We start from the raw sequence: 16,661 nt of genomic DNA on the forward strand, positions 1-16,661 counted from the left end.
TAGGAAAATAATTTGATAACGATTTCTTGATTAAAATAAAACAAATTACAGAGAAAAAAATCTGAAAATACTGGAAAGAGAGGAGAGGAACCTGAGGTGAACCTGCAGGATGGAGAACATTTCTGTCAGCATCTTAACAGCAGCAGCTTTGATTGGTTTAGATCAGTGTTTTTCAACCAGTGTGCCGCGGCACACTAGTGTGCTGTGGGAGATGGTCAAGTGCGCCGTGGAGAAATTGCCCTCATTAATCATTCACTGATCTAAAAACATTTTCCATCTCCAGGAAATCAGCTCTTGTTCATCCAAACAGGCCCTGATAAAACACTGAGTAGTTAGGAATATAAAAGATCTTAAAATTACTTTTTCTTTGTGTTTATTTAATTCTATTAAAGACATTTTGATAAGAATCACGGTACCGCGATTTACCTGCAGCTATAACTGTGTAAGGAAAAGCCCCGCCCCTTTAACTGTCTCCGCCAATCATTCTTGAAGGCTTAATCACATGTCATCAGTCTGACCAATCAGAAGTGGTTAAAGTCTTCACTTCCTTGTTCTTAATTCTGCTGGTAAAGTCTCTCAGTTCTTACAAAAATACCAGCTAGAGCTCGTCTTTAGCTGGTGGTTCATCTCTTAGAAAAAAACAGCCGAAACTTCCTGCTTTTTCTGCCACAATTATCACAAAAATCCACGTGAGATTGCGCGGGGGGGGGGGGGGGTGTCGATCAATACAGACCATGAATTTATGCTTCTTTTTTTTTGGATGCTGGTGTGCCGCGGGATTTTTGTCAGAGTTAAAGTGTGCCGTGGCTCAAAAAAGGTTGAAAAACACTGGTTTAGATCATTATGGTTTGTCTTAATTAATAGAAAATTTAGTTTTCTTCATCGTCTGAGGATATGGAGCAGCAGTTCTGAGGTGAAACAAGAAGGACAAAGAGAAGTGCTGGAGTACAGAACATCCACAAAGAAATTCATCTAAAACATTCAAAATAATCCTTGATTTAACCATCAAAGATGTTTGACCTCCATCCTGACACATTTAGGATCTCCAGCTGCAGAAAAACGTGTCAGATTTCTGTGTCGCTTCCTGAAGCTGAAAAAAAAAACATTTTGAACTCCAGATTTTCAAATTACAGATTAATGAACAGAAACAGACATGAAATAAAAGAGGCTGATAAATCTACATAAAGACTGAAAAGGATCCCAGTGCATCATGGGATATCCCCCTTTATCAACTGTTGTGGCAGAACCTCAGTCCTGTCAGCCTCTATAAACTCAGTCTGAGTGTGGAGCTGCTTTCTGGAGGATGTTTTCTCTCATCTGCTCCCTTGTTTTCCACGGGGAGTCGTGACCCCCCCCCCCCACTGACACTAAGGATCCTTTTCTGTGGATTTTCCACGGTCAGTCCCAGGTCAGCAGGGTCTGAGTCCTCTCTGTGAAACTGTCAGCTTCTGTTGATGAATCTGAACTGATGACATTAGATGAGGAATGTGTCTTCCTCTCAGTCTGTTTGCTGGTTTTTCTGGAGGAAGCAATGAAGGTTTGGAGTTTTGATCCAAAAATGTCATGGAAGTAAAATCTCACATTCAGATTCAAGTGGACTGTCAGAGTTTAATAATAACCTCAGGACAGAGATAACCTGATCTGATTCATTCACACGTGTTTTTACTTCATGATTCATTACAAAATCCATTTCAGGTTCCGACAAACTAACAGTCCACTCAGACAATGTTTCCTCCTTCAGTGTCACATCCAGAAACACTGAACAGTCTTCATCAGTGAAGAAGATTCTCATCTCCTCACCAGCTTCCTGCTCTGAAGGAAACATCTTCATTCATCATCATGGACAGCCAGACCAACCTCTGTAGAAACACAATCCTCTAGTTCCAGACTAAAGAAATGATCCCTGAAAGTAGAGTCTTAGTGAGTTCTGGATGTTGTTTGTCCTCTTCTGTCTGCAGACAGGAACTCCTGCTCCTGGTCTCCTCCTGCAGATCACAGACTGCTAAGTTAACAGTTTGGTCTCACAATTCCTGCTGCAGTCACTTCATGGAGAGTAAAGATGAACATAGGATGAGGCTTAGTGAAGGTTCCTGATATGTCTGATAAGGTTCCAGAAGGACCGATCCATCTGTGATCAGATAGATGAAGGCTTGAGGATGACTACTAATCTCTGAGACAGCTGAACCCAACAGAGAAGAAGATAGTTTGACACAACTGGACAAAGATGTTGGGGAATACTTGGAGTGGTTGAAGCTATTTCAACATTTAATTTATAGGTTACCTAGATCATTATAAAGAATTAAAATGCTTTTTTGTATTCGCAAACAAGCTACAGTCTGATTGGAGGAGGTGTGAGTCTGTGATCTGCAGGAGGAGACCAGGAGCAGGAGTTCCTGTCTGCAGACAGAAGAGGACAAACAACATCCAGAACTCACTAAGACTCTACTTTCAGGGATCATTTCTTTAGTCTGGAACTAGAGGATTGTGTTTCTACAGAGGTTGGTCTGGCTGTCCATGATGATGAATGAAGATGTTTCCTTCAGAGCAGGAAGCTGGTGAGGAGATGAGAATCTTCTTCACTGATGAAGACTGTTCAGTGTTTCTGGATGTGACACTGAAGGAGGAAACATTGTCTGAGTGGACTGTTGGTTTGTATTAAGATTAAATACTTTTTGTTTCTGTCTATGAAAGCAGAAACCAATTACCAAGCAGAAATGTGTGCTGCAGATGCCATGTTTGCCACTAGAGGGCAGCACAGCAGCTTCAGTCTTTGTCATTGTTGCTGTGTGAGCCTGAAGGAGCTTCAAAGTGAGCTGCAGCTTGGTTCAGACAAACCTCCACATTCACACACAGATGTGATCCTGAAGAAGTCTGAACAGAACATTTCAGGAGAACTCTTGAGTCCAGAACATGAGCCTGCATTGTTCCTGAAACTGGGATCAGAGTTCTGCTCTCTGCTCCAACAGAACCACCTTCATGAGCTCCTGGTTTCTTCTGGATCCTCCAACATTCAGACGCTCTCTGACTGAGTTCATGTCTGCACAGAAACCTTCAGGATTCTCTTCTTCCACACGTCTTTCACTCTGAAACTCTCTTCTGAATGTGGATCATCTCAGTCAGACGTTCAGCAGCATCAGAGCCGTGCATGTGCTCCTCCTCATGAGTCCTGAAGCTGCACCGTCAGCTGCAGAGCTTCAGAGCTGCTTCCTTCTCAGACTTTCCACTTTCTTTGGCTCTCTGGCTCTGATGCTGCTGCTGCTGCAGAAAAACCAGCAGCTGCAGAAAAACTCTGCAGAGACTCACAGAGAGAGGATGGAGGCAGCAGATGAAGCTGCTGCAGACTGACAGCTGATGGAACTGAAGCACTTTCTACATTCTAGTTCCAAATGTTCTACAGAATCAATCAGAGGTTGAAAGTCTTCCTCAGTACTCGAGTACTTTAGTTCAGCAGCTCCTCTTTTCCTCTAAGGTGAAGCTTCATGTGGACGACTTCTTCTTCTCTCCTCTTTTCTGGAGCTTGGGCTCCATGCAGTCTGATCAGCTCTGATTTGGGCTTCAGTTGATGTTTGTGATCAGGAACTCTGGATTCTTCTTAGAAGGAGACGTTCTGCCTCTTTAGCACAGAGCAGAACGTTGATCTGATCTGTTGGAAGCCACTCCCTCCTGAAGCTGCACTGCTGAGTTCCTGTCCACCAGGGGGCAGTGTTACAGCTTTGCCTGCCTCATCCTCCTGAGACCCGGTCATTTATGTCCTCTATAATGGACATTTTGTTTACCTGTATATTTCTAAGGAATTAAGAAATACCAAATCCTACTCTACTCTGTAGAGGACACCCTGGGCTTTCCAGTGATGTGTCATGTGATGAGTTTGCATACTGGGAACTTTAAGTTTTACCTCTACAAAGATGGCTGCCATACCATTTACCTAATTTTATGGAAAGGTGAAAGGCAAGTCAAATATTTTGTATCTATTCCTTTTTTTACTATGATAATTATATATATTATTGGTCATAAACATGTAAGGAACAATATTTTTAGATCTGAAAAAAGTTTCATGTTTTCTGTTTTAAAACAGCAGGCGTTTAATGAATGTCAACTGTAGTGGACACCAGGACCATTTTAATGTATTTAATGGCTGCACATGATTTTAGGAGAAAAAAGTGAAGCAGAGAGGATTCTATACCAGATAGTAGACCTTTTTCGCAAAAAACGGAAACACATAATCAAAGTGTAAACCTAGTTCCGGTTTGTGCTTCGCTGGCGGAGAATGGCAGAGCCTCGAGTGTTTTCGAAGAGTGTGAGTTGTGTTCCGAAGTTCACCGGCGCCGATGTGGGGAAGAGTGTGAAAATGCATTCGTCCACTAAAGGAAACAAATTGGACAAGGGATATAAATTCGTCCACGAAGAGTTTATCCACCATTACCAAGGTAAGCTTTGGCTAGTTTTAGCCAAAGCCGCATCACCGGTAACTCTTTACGTCAACTGTAAATCCTGGTGTTATTAATTTGTAATATAAGGTATAACACATCGCAGTGAATATGTTGTGTGTATGTTTAAGTGAAAAGGCATGAGATTGACATAACGCCCAAAAATTTGGTGAAGCTGTACTAGTAGGTAGATAAGAAATGTTACCGACATTCAAGTTGCCCGTTTTGTGTGTTCATTCTTTTTGCTGCGGTTGCGGCTCTTTCTTCACTTACTATTAGTATTATTTTTCTGAAAGTACCAGACGTCCCCTTTCCTGGACATGTCCTCTTTTTTGATATCTATATAATAAAATAACATTGAACATAGATGAAATGTAATCATATTTGCTTTATGTATGCAGCTCTGAACACCAATTACTCTCGATGAAATATCTCACAAACTCACTTCACTCCTCTTTTTAACTAACTCAAATCTGGTCACCCTACTGAAAGTTATAGTTTCATTTTACATTGATGTGGCAACATAAGTATGTCTTAATTTTAACCTATTTAATTTATTGTGTCTACATATCACTGGATGCAGAAAGTGCCAACCTGAAAGCTTTCTCCTGAAGTTGTGTGGCTGCTAAAGGATTCTACAATCACATAGTTGCCATCCTGTTCCAGACCGCACATTATTCACAGCTGGGTCTGCAGGCTGCCCCCCCCCGCCTGCACAGTGGCTTGCAAAGATGGCACAGACCAAGAGCACAGGTGGGTTTGTGATCAAATTGTCATTATGATTTAAGAATGGATGTGCATCCATAACAACTGTAAATTATTATAAAAACACCCCAGTAGTGACTACAGACTGTAATTGCTTTCTGCCTTTTACTTCTAAGGGATTCCATCCAGAACCGGTTAGTGAGCTGGTGGTGCAAAAGCCCAAAACAGTTGGCAGGGACGGTCTGAGGCATATACAGGTGATTCATTTAACTTTTTGTTGCTTTGTGACAGCAATTTAATTTTTTTTAAATATTATGACTAACCAAATTATGGTTACACCAGATATAATGAATTAAATTTAAATGTAGTTATGCACTCATGTCTAACTTTTGTGTGTTGTGTTTCTCTTGTGTAGGACCACAGCTAGATCCATATCTGATGGCATCTGGAAGCAAATTATGCCAGGTGCAGCCCCAACCTCTCATGGTTGTGTTGGATGGGGTTTTTGAGATGGAATGAAAGAGAACTTGGATATATATTATGGCAAATGCATGAATGCATACCTTAAATTACACTTATCTTGTCTTTAACAATCAGTTCAGCCTTCTGTCTTACTGTTAATGACCTGTAATGTTATTTTTAATTGTAAATGTTTGATGTTATTTGTGTTGTGATTAATCAGTTGATGTTACGCATACCAAAAAATTAAATGAGGCACAATTTTGACCAAAATTGTTTTATTTGTTCATCTAATTTTTTTGTGAAGTCAAAGTCACATTTCAACAGAAAAATAAGAATATAGCAATTGTATTTAATTAGATTTTAAAAATATGTGGGAACACTAAATGTTATTATTATTTGCACATTATACATTATTTACATACCAAACATTAATTCACTCTTCAAAACAAAAAAGTCCATGATAATTTGCCAAAACACGGCAGTTAAGCCAGATCTGATTCACACTGCCCATCAGTGTGAGCGGCACGGGAGAGTCCCTGATGTGAAAGGACTTTATCCAACTGATCGCTCTTTCCACTATAATTCTAAGGCGGGCAATGGCTGGGTTTTTTCCGTTTCCTCCTTGCTGAATTGAGCTGAAAGCTCAAAGGTGGAATGATGAGCTTAGATCCAATGTCAGTAAGGAGGTCTTGAACGAGGAACTCTTGTCCGCCATGACATCGTCTCCTGGCTCCAGCAAAGGAACTTGGCTTCTAAGTCATGGATGTAATCCAAAGCTTCATCCAGAGCACCTGTGAAGATAAAGAAATTAAAAATCAGTCTTAACATATTTTTGCTACCTTTCAACACAACACAGTAATCATGTTTTGAAAAGTATGTTAAGTATTTAATTACAAATACTTTTCATTTATTTTTGTTAAGGAAAATACAAAATGACAAAATACTCTAAATTAATTAAATACATGTAATTAAAATAGGGGAGAGCATGAACAGCTTTTATTCTAAACATTCATTTGTTCAGGTAGAAATGCATTTATCCAATAATGGTACACATAGTTGACTAGCATTAACTAAACACATTATGAACAACCTTACCTGCAGTGGGTGTGTCACGTAGTCGTGATCCATCTTTACTGCCTTAGCTCAGCCACCATGTCGCCATCTTCACAGCATAGCTGCATAGCCTGATGTTTGAGGTTCTGTCATACACTGACTCCCTTCTCAGAGGAGCAGTAAAGTTGTTCCAAGAGAAAATACTCGGGGCAACACCACTTACTCAGGCAACGAACGACGCAGCCGCACCACAATCCGGAGCGAAGTGCCGGCAGCAGACGGTGCTACCTGTGTTTACATTAAAACTATGCCCTTCCTCTCACACAGGCACAACACAGTAAAACAGCTAAACAACTAAACACATTTGGTCAAAAACCCACACTTAAACCCAAATCCGTCCAGACAGGCAAAGGGAATGATATCCCAGAATCCTTTGTGGTGCCGATCTAACAGCAGGACCAACGCTACACCTACTTAATTGAATTAATTTGAATGAAAGTAAAATAACTGTCTGAAAACTGCGTGTTATTTTTAAACTGACTTAACAAACAAATGATTTATCTTAACTGAAGCAAATGACTATGTTAAATAAAAGTAAAAAAAGTTTAGTTTTCCAACATCCATATGTGGTCTCATCACCCTCTCACGGTGGAAAAAGTATTATCTGAGCTTTTTCATCCACTAAATCATCTTCAAATGGACACCCCATGCTGCTTCACCTCTCTGTAAACAAACTAACCTTCAACTAAACCTGCTCCCGACCAATATATGTTCAGAGCATGAGTTGCCATGGCAACTTGACCTACCCTGAAACATACCTCCATTTCTGGAACCGAAAACTGAGGTTATCAACTTCCTTAGCCTCAAACTTACCGTGGGAGCTAGCATAACCTGCTTTCTGGAATACCCCACAGGTCTGTAGTTTGAACTTGGATTAGAAATGAGAAGGGCGACACCTTCTGGCTGTATCCAGAACTGCATCTTCTGGTCAGAAAAGTGTTGAAAAACCTCAATTGTGTCTGTAAAATGTCTGCAGCTTTTTTGTATGAAGACATGAATAAAGTCTGGATTTGATCCTTAATGAATCTTCATATTTCTTTGTCCTTCAGTCTTTTTTTTCAGTCTCAAACACACTGGTTCATTTGATCCTACATCAACATGCTCAAGCCTTCTTTTTCCAGAGTGGAGTCCAACTGTCCTTGATGCTCTGGTAGTTTCAGTCTCCATGGCTGTGTCCGAATTTCCGCCCTAACCCCTAACTACTAAAACCCTATATAGTGCTGCACTATATAGTTCTCTATATAGTTCTCTGAATTTTCAAAGCAATTCGGACACCCGTGCTCATTAGTTTTCTCTTTCGGGTGTTTTCAAATGGCGCTTGGCACGAAAACAAAGTGGCGCATTACCGCCACCACCTGGTCTGGAGGGAAACTAGTTTTATTTAACGCGGAGAATGACACCCATTTGTCAAAGTAAAAATATAATAAATATGAACATTTTATGAATATGCTGTGTTCTGATCATGGAAAACGTGGCTGATTTATAAATAATAAAATTACAAACACATTGGTGTAGATTTTATGTATTAGTTGATAAATAAACCCTCAAGTCATTAGTCCATGGCAATATTTATTTTTGTGCCGCTAAACGATTTACGGGCTCTTGCGAGGAGGCATTTTTTTTCTGTAGTTTTCTCTTCTACCTTACTGAAAATTGCTTTATATATGAATCTGTCCGTGTTCCTGGCAATAATTCAACCGTTTTTCATGGGATCAAACCAAAAACGAGCAGATATGCACCATCACAGGACGGCAAGGAGAAGCAGACGTCTCAGAAGATTTCCTCTGGATGCCCCTGACCAGACATGAACAACTTGTGAGTTAAACTTAAAGTTTTTTTATTAGTTCAATTTAAGCATTTGTTACTAATTGTGCTCAAGGTTACACAGTCTGCTGGGTAAGAGTTTAAGATTCTTTTCCAACACTGGACTATGAACTGTATAGTCTAACTACATGAAACACTTGTGAGATCAAAGTTTAGTATTTTTTATTCAGAGTCAAACCATATCACTTGTTTTAAACAAAAATACTTTCATTTTTAAATATTGTTGGAAATAATCTGTCGCTTTGAGATTACTTTCCTTGCGTGTTCAAAAAAGTCGAGAAGAAGAAAACCACGGGATTCAACCGGATTAAGTTTAACAAATTTATTCCCTAACAATGTTTCTAAAAACAGAGTAAAACAAAATAAAACAGATCATCTGGGTTCTCAAAGTTTCAGAGCTTGCACAGCGCCAAAATTACCAACGTCTTAACATGCCAGCCTGTTGAGAACAAGGGAATTTCCTCTGTTCCGCTGTTTTAACATCTCGGTTTCAGCCTCCTCCTCCGTAACACAGCATGGCGTCCAGACTCCTCCTCTGGACGCTCGGATTGGCTGGCAGGGAGCCTGCCCACCTCCGTCAGTCCATATTTGGAATTACAGCGTTTGGTCCTGGCTTGATGCTTCAAACGTCCAGGGGGCTGACCCGGCTGGGATGGCGGACTGAGCGGACGTCTCTCGCTAAGCTCTCGCCTTTTGCCCCGATCTGCACGGTAAATGTCAGAATTTGAAAACTGAGAGAGAACGGTTTGACTGGAGAACAGTTGCACGTTAACTTTATCTTCGTTTTGGAAAAAAAAACATCTTGGTGAGTTCCCCCTTTTTTCTGCTTAATGACGACGAAAAAAACAAGTCCGAAGCAAGCTCCAACTTTGCAGCCTTCGGCCATGATGAGCGAGCATGACTATTCCCAGATGGACGTAGCTTCTAGTGTGAAAAGGAAACCACCACCTACTCCCACAAAGTCCACGGGACCACCTCTGAAGGTGAAAGCGGGACAGGAGTCTACTTCGAGATCTGAAGATGCTATTTTGGCTGCAATTGAAAGGCTAACGTCCAAAATAGAAGATTTTGGAAGTCAGCTGCGTGAAAACACCGTAATGGTGGCAAACATCTCCCGGCTCGTTGAGATGAACGCGGCTGAAATAAAAGACTGCAAAACGAAGATCGCAACGTTGGAAAGAGAAATCCCAAGGATAGTGAAAGAGAACCTAGAACTGAAGGAAAAAGTTGCAGATCTAGAAAGATATAAACGAAGATGGAACTTGAAAATTCATGGGCTGAAAGAAAAAGATGACGAGAACATCAGGGAACATGTGGTTGGAATCCTGTCCAAAATCGCACCACAGTGGGCAGACGTGATGGACACGACGGTGGACACGGTTCATCGAGTGGGGAGGAGGGAGGAAGGAAGACCTCGCCAGGTGATCCTGCAGTTCGTCACGAGACGCCATAGAGATGCTTTCTGGAAGATCACCAAGAACTGCCAGACCTGCAAAGACCTGGGGATCCTCTTCAAGGAGGACTTCAGTAAAGCAGATCGAGAAGCTGGAGCGGCCGTCTGGCCCAAGATGGAGCGGGCCCGAGCAGAAGGGAAGAACCTCTATTACAGGGGCCATGTGGGATACATCAACGGGACTAGAGTCACTGTGGAGTGAAATATTTATCAAGGAGGTGACATACCTATTTTGCACTAAAGAGTTCATATTGTTTTGTTTAAATTGTTTTTTATTCTAGTTATTCTAAGTTTTAACATTTGAGTCATTTTGTTATAACAAATCTAAGTTGAGTATTTTATCCTTTATTTTTACATTTTACCTTCTTTTTTTTAAAGTATTTTTTCTAAGATGCGAAAGGTTTTAATTAATATGGTTATATAATTTGTTATAACAATTTATATTGTTTTCCAGTTAAACATTTTCATGAAACTCATACAATGGTAAAATTCTCAGTTTCATATTTAGTAAATAGTTAGGGGCGCAGCTAACCCTTAATTTAAGACACCAGCTTCTTTTATCTTAAATTTTCTCTTTTTTTTGTTTGTTTACATTCTTCTGTGTTTTATTTTATGTCCTTAAGTTCTGTGTGGTCTTTCATTTCGCTAAATACTAGGGGTATTAGGGATTCTGTTCAAAGAAAATCACTTTTTTTATTTTGCAAAAATCAAAAAGTTCAATGTTGTTGTTTACAAAAAACCTACTCCAACGAGACTGATGAAAAGTTTTGGGCCAATCAGTGGGGAGATAAAATCCTTTTCTCTCATGGCACCAATCGGTCAGCAGGGGTCGCTATATTGCTGAATAATTTTTCTGGCAAGCTTTTAGTTACAAAAAGAGATGGTTCTGGTCACTGGTTGATTTGTGTTTTTATGAAAGATGATAAATTCATTATTCTGGGAAATGTATATGGATATAACTCTGCAACGCAAAACAAATCATGTTTTCAGATTTTACAAATTCTGTTAAAGAGCTAAACCAAAGATATCCTAGCAATAATCTCATCATTGGAGGTGATTTTAATATGGTGGAAGATGAATACCTTGACAGATTTCCCTCAGCATTTCAAAATCATCATTATAATCCAGTTCTTCTTCATTTGTGTAGAGATTTAAATGTTTCTGATGTCTGGCGCCGTGATAATCCTGATGTTCGAGCGTTCACCTGGTTTAAACCGGACGGATCTGCCAAATCTAGGTTGGATTTTTGGTTAACAAATGAAAATCAACAGAACTTTACACCAATAGCCAATATTTCTGCTGCACCATTAACAGATCATTCTATGATTAAACTTATTATTCAACCTCGCAATAATCCTAAAAACAAAGGTTACTGGAAGTTCAACTCTAGTCTATTAGAGGATGAAGTTTATTCTCAAGCGATTATAAATGAAATCCAAAAGATAACTAAAGACAGACAGTTTACCACTCAGAAGGAGAAATGGGAATTTTTAAAATTCAAAGCAAGACAGATCTCCATAACTCACAGCAAAGATTGAGTAAAGATGGTAAACAAAAAGAAATGGAAATTATCAGAGAAATTAACTTTATTTGTTGTAAATCTCTATTGAGTGAAGGTGAGAAACAGAGACTTTCATTATTGCAAACCTCGCTGGATAACATGTACGTCTCTAAAGCCAAAGGTGCTTTTATTAGATCCAGAGCTAAATGGGTTGAAGAGGGAGAGAAAAGTTCAGCTTTCTTCTGTAGACTAGAAAAAAGGCGACAAGAGAAAAATGCTGTTAACAAATTAGTAATTAATGGCAGGGAAAGTACAAATATGGAGGAAATTAAGAGAGAAATTTTCCAATTTTACAGCGGGTTGTACTCTTCCTCTTATTCATCTCAGGATGCTGATCGCTTCTTTAATCACATCAAGGATTTGGCTCCTAAAGTAGATAAAAACTTTAAACAAGTGGGTGAAGCAGAAATCACTATGGAAGAAGCAGAAAAAGCCATGAGAAGTTTAGCTTTAGATAAATCTCCAGGATCTGATGGGCTTACTACTAACTTTTACAGACATTTCTGGGATCACTTGAAAGAGCAGTTTCTGTTGGTCATAAAGGAAATTTCTGAGTTGAACATCCTTCCAACTACCATGAAGCAGGGCGTCATCACCCTGATTCCTAAACCTGGAAAAGACACCAGACTAATAGATAATTTCAGGCCAATATCCCTCCTTAATAGTGATTATAAAATTTTAACCAACATTTATGCATCTAGATTAAAAACAGGACTGAATCAGATCATCTCAGACACACAATCAGGATTCTTAAAAGGACGTTCAATTCACAATAATATCCGGTTAGTTCTTGATCTGATTGACTATAATCAATTAATTGAAGATGATGGATTCGTTTTATTTTTAGATTTCTTCAAAGCCTTTGACACGGCTGAACACAAATTTATGCTTCAGACTTAGAATTATTTGGATTTGTATCTAATTTCATAAGTTTTGTTCAAACAATCTATAACGATTTATAACAGCAACAGAAATGTTATCAATACGTATAAAAAAAACTCTGGTTTCGGTAAACTTAATATTCTGGGAGAACAGTTAGCCATCACTCAGCTGGCAGACGACACGGCCATATTCATGAAGGACAGTCATCAAATGCCAAAGATCATTCAGACCGTGGATTTCTTCTCTAAAACATCTGGTTTCAAACTAAATCTCAGCAAATGTGAACTGTTGCCAATTCACCATTCTGATCAGTCAGTAATTCATAACATACCTGTTAGGACTGTTGTGAAATATCTTGGTGTTCATATCACCAAAGACAGTAAAACAATGGAGGAAATGAACTTATGGAAAACTTTAGAAAAATGTAAAGCCAATCTAAACATGTGGTCACAGCGAGACATTTCTATTCTGGGCAGAGTGTTTCTAACTAAATTAGAATGTTTATCCAGATTCATTTATCCAGCATATACTCCCAATTCCTAAATCTGCAAGGAAAGCAATAAACCAGAACAATTTCAACTTCATCTGGAAAAACAAAACCCATTATATAAAAAAAGGAACAATAATTCAGGATTACAGTGCAGGTGGACTTAAAGCCATAGACTTTGAAAGTTTGGATGGTGTGATTCAAATCAATTGGCTTATGTCTTTTCTGCAAAATGAAAGAAATGTCATATTCCCTCAAACATCTTCTCTCATCTAGGGGGCATTGAGTTGCTTCTAAAATGTGACTTTGATTACAGAAAACTTCCTATAAACTTTCTACTTATCATCAGCAGGTGTTACTGTACTAGAAACTCATATATAAACATAACTTTAGTCCACACAACACTCCCATATGGAACTGTCGGTATGTTTTATGTAGAAACAAATCAATATTTTACAAAAATTGGATTGATAACAGCATTTGGTCATTACTATATATTATGAATGATAATGGAAACATTAATTCATTTGAAACTTTTTCCAGTAAGTTTAAATTGAATGATAGAAAACAATACAACGATGTGATCAAAGCAATCCCTCAGACTTCGATCCAAATGTCCTCCAGTTTGGTTCATAATGTTCAAATTCAGCTTCCATCCCTGTTGTTTGATGGTCGACCGGTTAATTCAAAACTTCCAAACTCATTTATACGATCTCTATTTGTTAGAGAACTGTTTCCAACATTTGACAAAAATCATTCTATGTCAGCATTACACAAGAGAGGAAATAAGCAAGTTAAGATCTCAGTTTATTAAATATCCAATTTTCCCAAAATACAAAGAAATCCATTTTAAAATAATGAATGCAGTCTATCCGTGCAAAGAACTGTTACACATACGTTTTGGTTTTCCAGAAAATAACTTTTTTTTGTGATATAAATATTGCCACACTTGATCATTTGTTTTTTGAATGTATGTATGTTTACAGTTTTTGGGAGGATTTCTTTTTTTGGTGCTCCTCAAAGTTTCCCTTTCCTATTTCTATTCAACTACAAAAGCACATTATATTATTTGGAGTAGTTTCTGGTGATAATCTATTTGATTTGACATTCAATACCTTATTAATATCTGGTAAATTTTTTCATTCATAAGTGCAGATTCTTAAAAACGAAACCATTATTCAATACATTTCATAAAGAAATCAGTTTATATTTTAAATCTCTGACATTGATGAAAAACAAAAATGCAATAAAACTGTGTGTTTTCATTGAAGATGACAAGCTGTATCACAATCCCTAGTATTGTAAACTACAATTCTATATATTTTGTTTTATTTATTTATTTTCTTGAGCCAGTTTAGCTCGTGCTGGTTTGCGGCGCCTTCCGTCCGTGAAACCCGGGTTCGACTCCAGGCTGCTCCCTGTTCCCTTCTCTACCTCTGCCGGTTCCAAGCCCGGTTAGAGAAGGTTGCGTCAGGAAGGGCATCCGGCGTAAAACATTGCCAAATTTACCATGCGACTTGTTCGCTGTGGCGACCCCTGATGGGAGAAGTGGAAGAAGATTTTCTTTTCTCTCTCTTTTTTGTGTGTTGTTATTATGTGTATGTTTAAAGTTCAAATAAAAAAAAATAAAAAAACAAAAACACATCATTACCCAGAACCGGAAGTCACGTCCCATTCCCCCTTCTCCATCTGGTCGAAAAATATTAGACACACCATAATTTTGTTAATGAAAACTGCCACTTTCTCTTTTATTTGCCAGTAAAGGTGAAAAAAAGCAATTTTATGCAGCCATCGACATAATAATGTGAGCGACAGACAACACTCCAGACCAGCTGGCGGCGCTAAAGCACCATGACGCTGTTAGCCAAACAAAGAAGAACAGCACGAGGCGCTAGCAGTGTTAGCTTGTTAGCAGGCTAGCAGCGTTAGCTTGTGTTTAGAGGTCGGTGGTGTTTTGTTGGGACGTTTGTGAGGTTTTTGGACAGAAAGGTCGATACGTGGTTCGTGTGGGAACTCTCAGTATTTTCCAAAGTGTCGTAAATGAGTGAAGAAGTGTTGAACGGAAAGACAACGTGGATTGCTGTGATTGTGAGACTAGCAGATGAACGATCGGAGCTGCAGCGAAGAGGACGGCGGTGTTTGTGGGAGTTGGAGCTGAAGATCGGAGCAGGAACCATGTCTTCCCTTCAGTCTCTGAGAGAGTTGATCAGCGAGCGACTAGCTGCTGCTGCTGAAGAAATCTGCAGACTCTGTGAAGGAACCATCGTCCAGTACGAGCAGGAGCTCTGTCGTCAGCGCAGACTGCTGGATGTCATCTGGAAACCACAGCTGCAGCTACACCACATAGGTATGCGACCTTCATCAAACAAACAGAGAAGACCTTTGAGCTTCATGCTTTTCTTTTTGGTGACCCGTCTGTCACTCAGTGGTGGTTCTACACTAACTTACTCCCGGGCGAGTTACCTTCCCCGCGCACACATACAAATTTGATGACTTCCTTTTGTGTTCTCTATCTTTATTTGTCCATTTTACAAAAAATAAAAAAAGCAGAAAAATATATAAATTAATAAACTCCTATAACAGGGACGCCAAACTTAGTTGCACAAGGGGCCTAAATCCAAAACCTGCTTAGGTTTCGGGCCGAAAAAGATATACATTTGCTGAAAACACTTAAACTGAACTGAAAATGAATAAAAACAGAAAGGAATACTAATCCAGAATAAATCAAGTTAAACCTTAAATAATATAAAATTTGGCTCTCCATAAAAATATATTCTGTCCAAATTATACTAATATGAACATGCTGCAAAACAAACACATAAATATAAAACATAAAAATTTAAATCATAGAACTCATCAGTGGGATTACTTCAAAATATTTGACATTTTCCCAATTATATTTTGCAACACCAACATAAAAAATCCTCCATAAGCCTCAATACTTTCATTAACAAATGATCTATAGTTTATTAATGATCTCATTAAGTGCAGCTGTTTTCCTGCATTACTTGCTGTCTTTATGTCAAATACTGACACCAACTAAACCACAGCAGACGTCAAAAATACATTTATATGTAAAATAAAAGGTCATAAAAATGTCTACAATATTTAATAAAGAATGACTTTTAATAATATGAGCTGAGTCACCTAAAGGCATGCCATGATGGCACGCTGCCTGGGCCCACAACCCCTCCCTTTTCCCTTCTCAAAGATAGGACCGTGCAGATGCAGCAATTCACAGGTTTTAGGCCATTCCAAAGTATGTGATTTAAGAGATAATAAAGAACTGATTGAGACGCAGATTTTTCATTGTCTTCCAAGCACGGGAATGGCGCCCCCCTGATACATTTGCACCCTGGGTAATTGCCCGTACTGCCCGGCCCTAAAACCTCTACTATTGTTGCTGTCTACAGACCACCCACCCTCTCCTGCTTTATAAAAGATGTCTCTCCATTTTTATCTTCACTTCACATCTGGTAGAATAGGATTTCAGTCATTTGTGATTTTGATTGACATGTGGACAACATTGATGATGTCACAATTGTGAGTTCTTCACTGATTTCAAAAATGTCCCACAGCTGCTCACAACAGAGGACACACTATGGACTTGGTCATTACCTGTCCACAACTGTCCAGAAGCCACTTGTGTACACATTCCAATGTACACATCTGGAGCAGCTGCTTGTGCTGTTGGAACCACACCCCTGGGGTGTTCAAGTCCTGACTGTGCGCCATAAGCGCAGATGC

The 16,661-nt window shown here is 39.1% G+C and overlaps 2 protein-coding genes and 2 non-coding genes across 5 annotated transcripts in view; 2 read left to right on the top strand and 2 right to left on the bottom strand.

Moving 5' to 3' along the window:
* Positions 1-16,661, bottom strand: part of LOC101172629 (zinc finger protein 436-like) — a 1,005,429-nt gene that overhangs the window by 498,321 nt on the left and 490,447 nt on the right. The gene's annotated exons all lie outside the window — the stretch shown is intronic.
* LOC110016657 (zinc finger protein 502-like) overlaps positions 1-16,661 on the top strand; it is a 970,715-nt gene that overhangs the window by 407,799 nt on the left and 546,255 nt on the right. The gene's annotated exons all lie outside the window — the stretch shown is intronic.
* LOC111946585 lies at positions 1,714-1,919 on the bottom strand. The gene has a single exon (XR_002872319.1). It is a non-coding gene; the product is annotated as a small nucleolar RNA U3 (small nucleolar RNA).
* LOC111946586 lies at positions 2,437-2,642 on the top strand. Its single transcript, XR_002872320.1, has one exon. It is a non-coding gene; the product is annotated as a small nucleolar RNA U3 (small nucleolar RNA).

The sequence above is a fragment of the Oryzias latipes genome, chromosome 2, assembly GCF_002234675.1.
Source record: "Oryzias latipes chromosome 2, ASM223467v1".
In the NCBI taxonomy this organism is placed as follows: Eukaryota; Metazoa; Chordata; class Actinopteri; order Beloniformes; family Adrianichthyidae; genus Oryzias; species Oryzias latipes.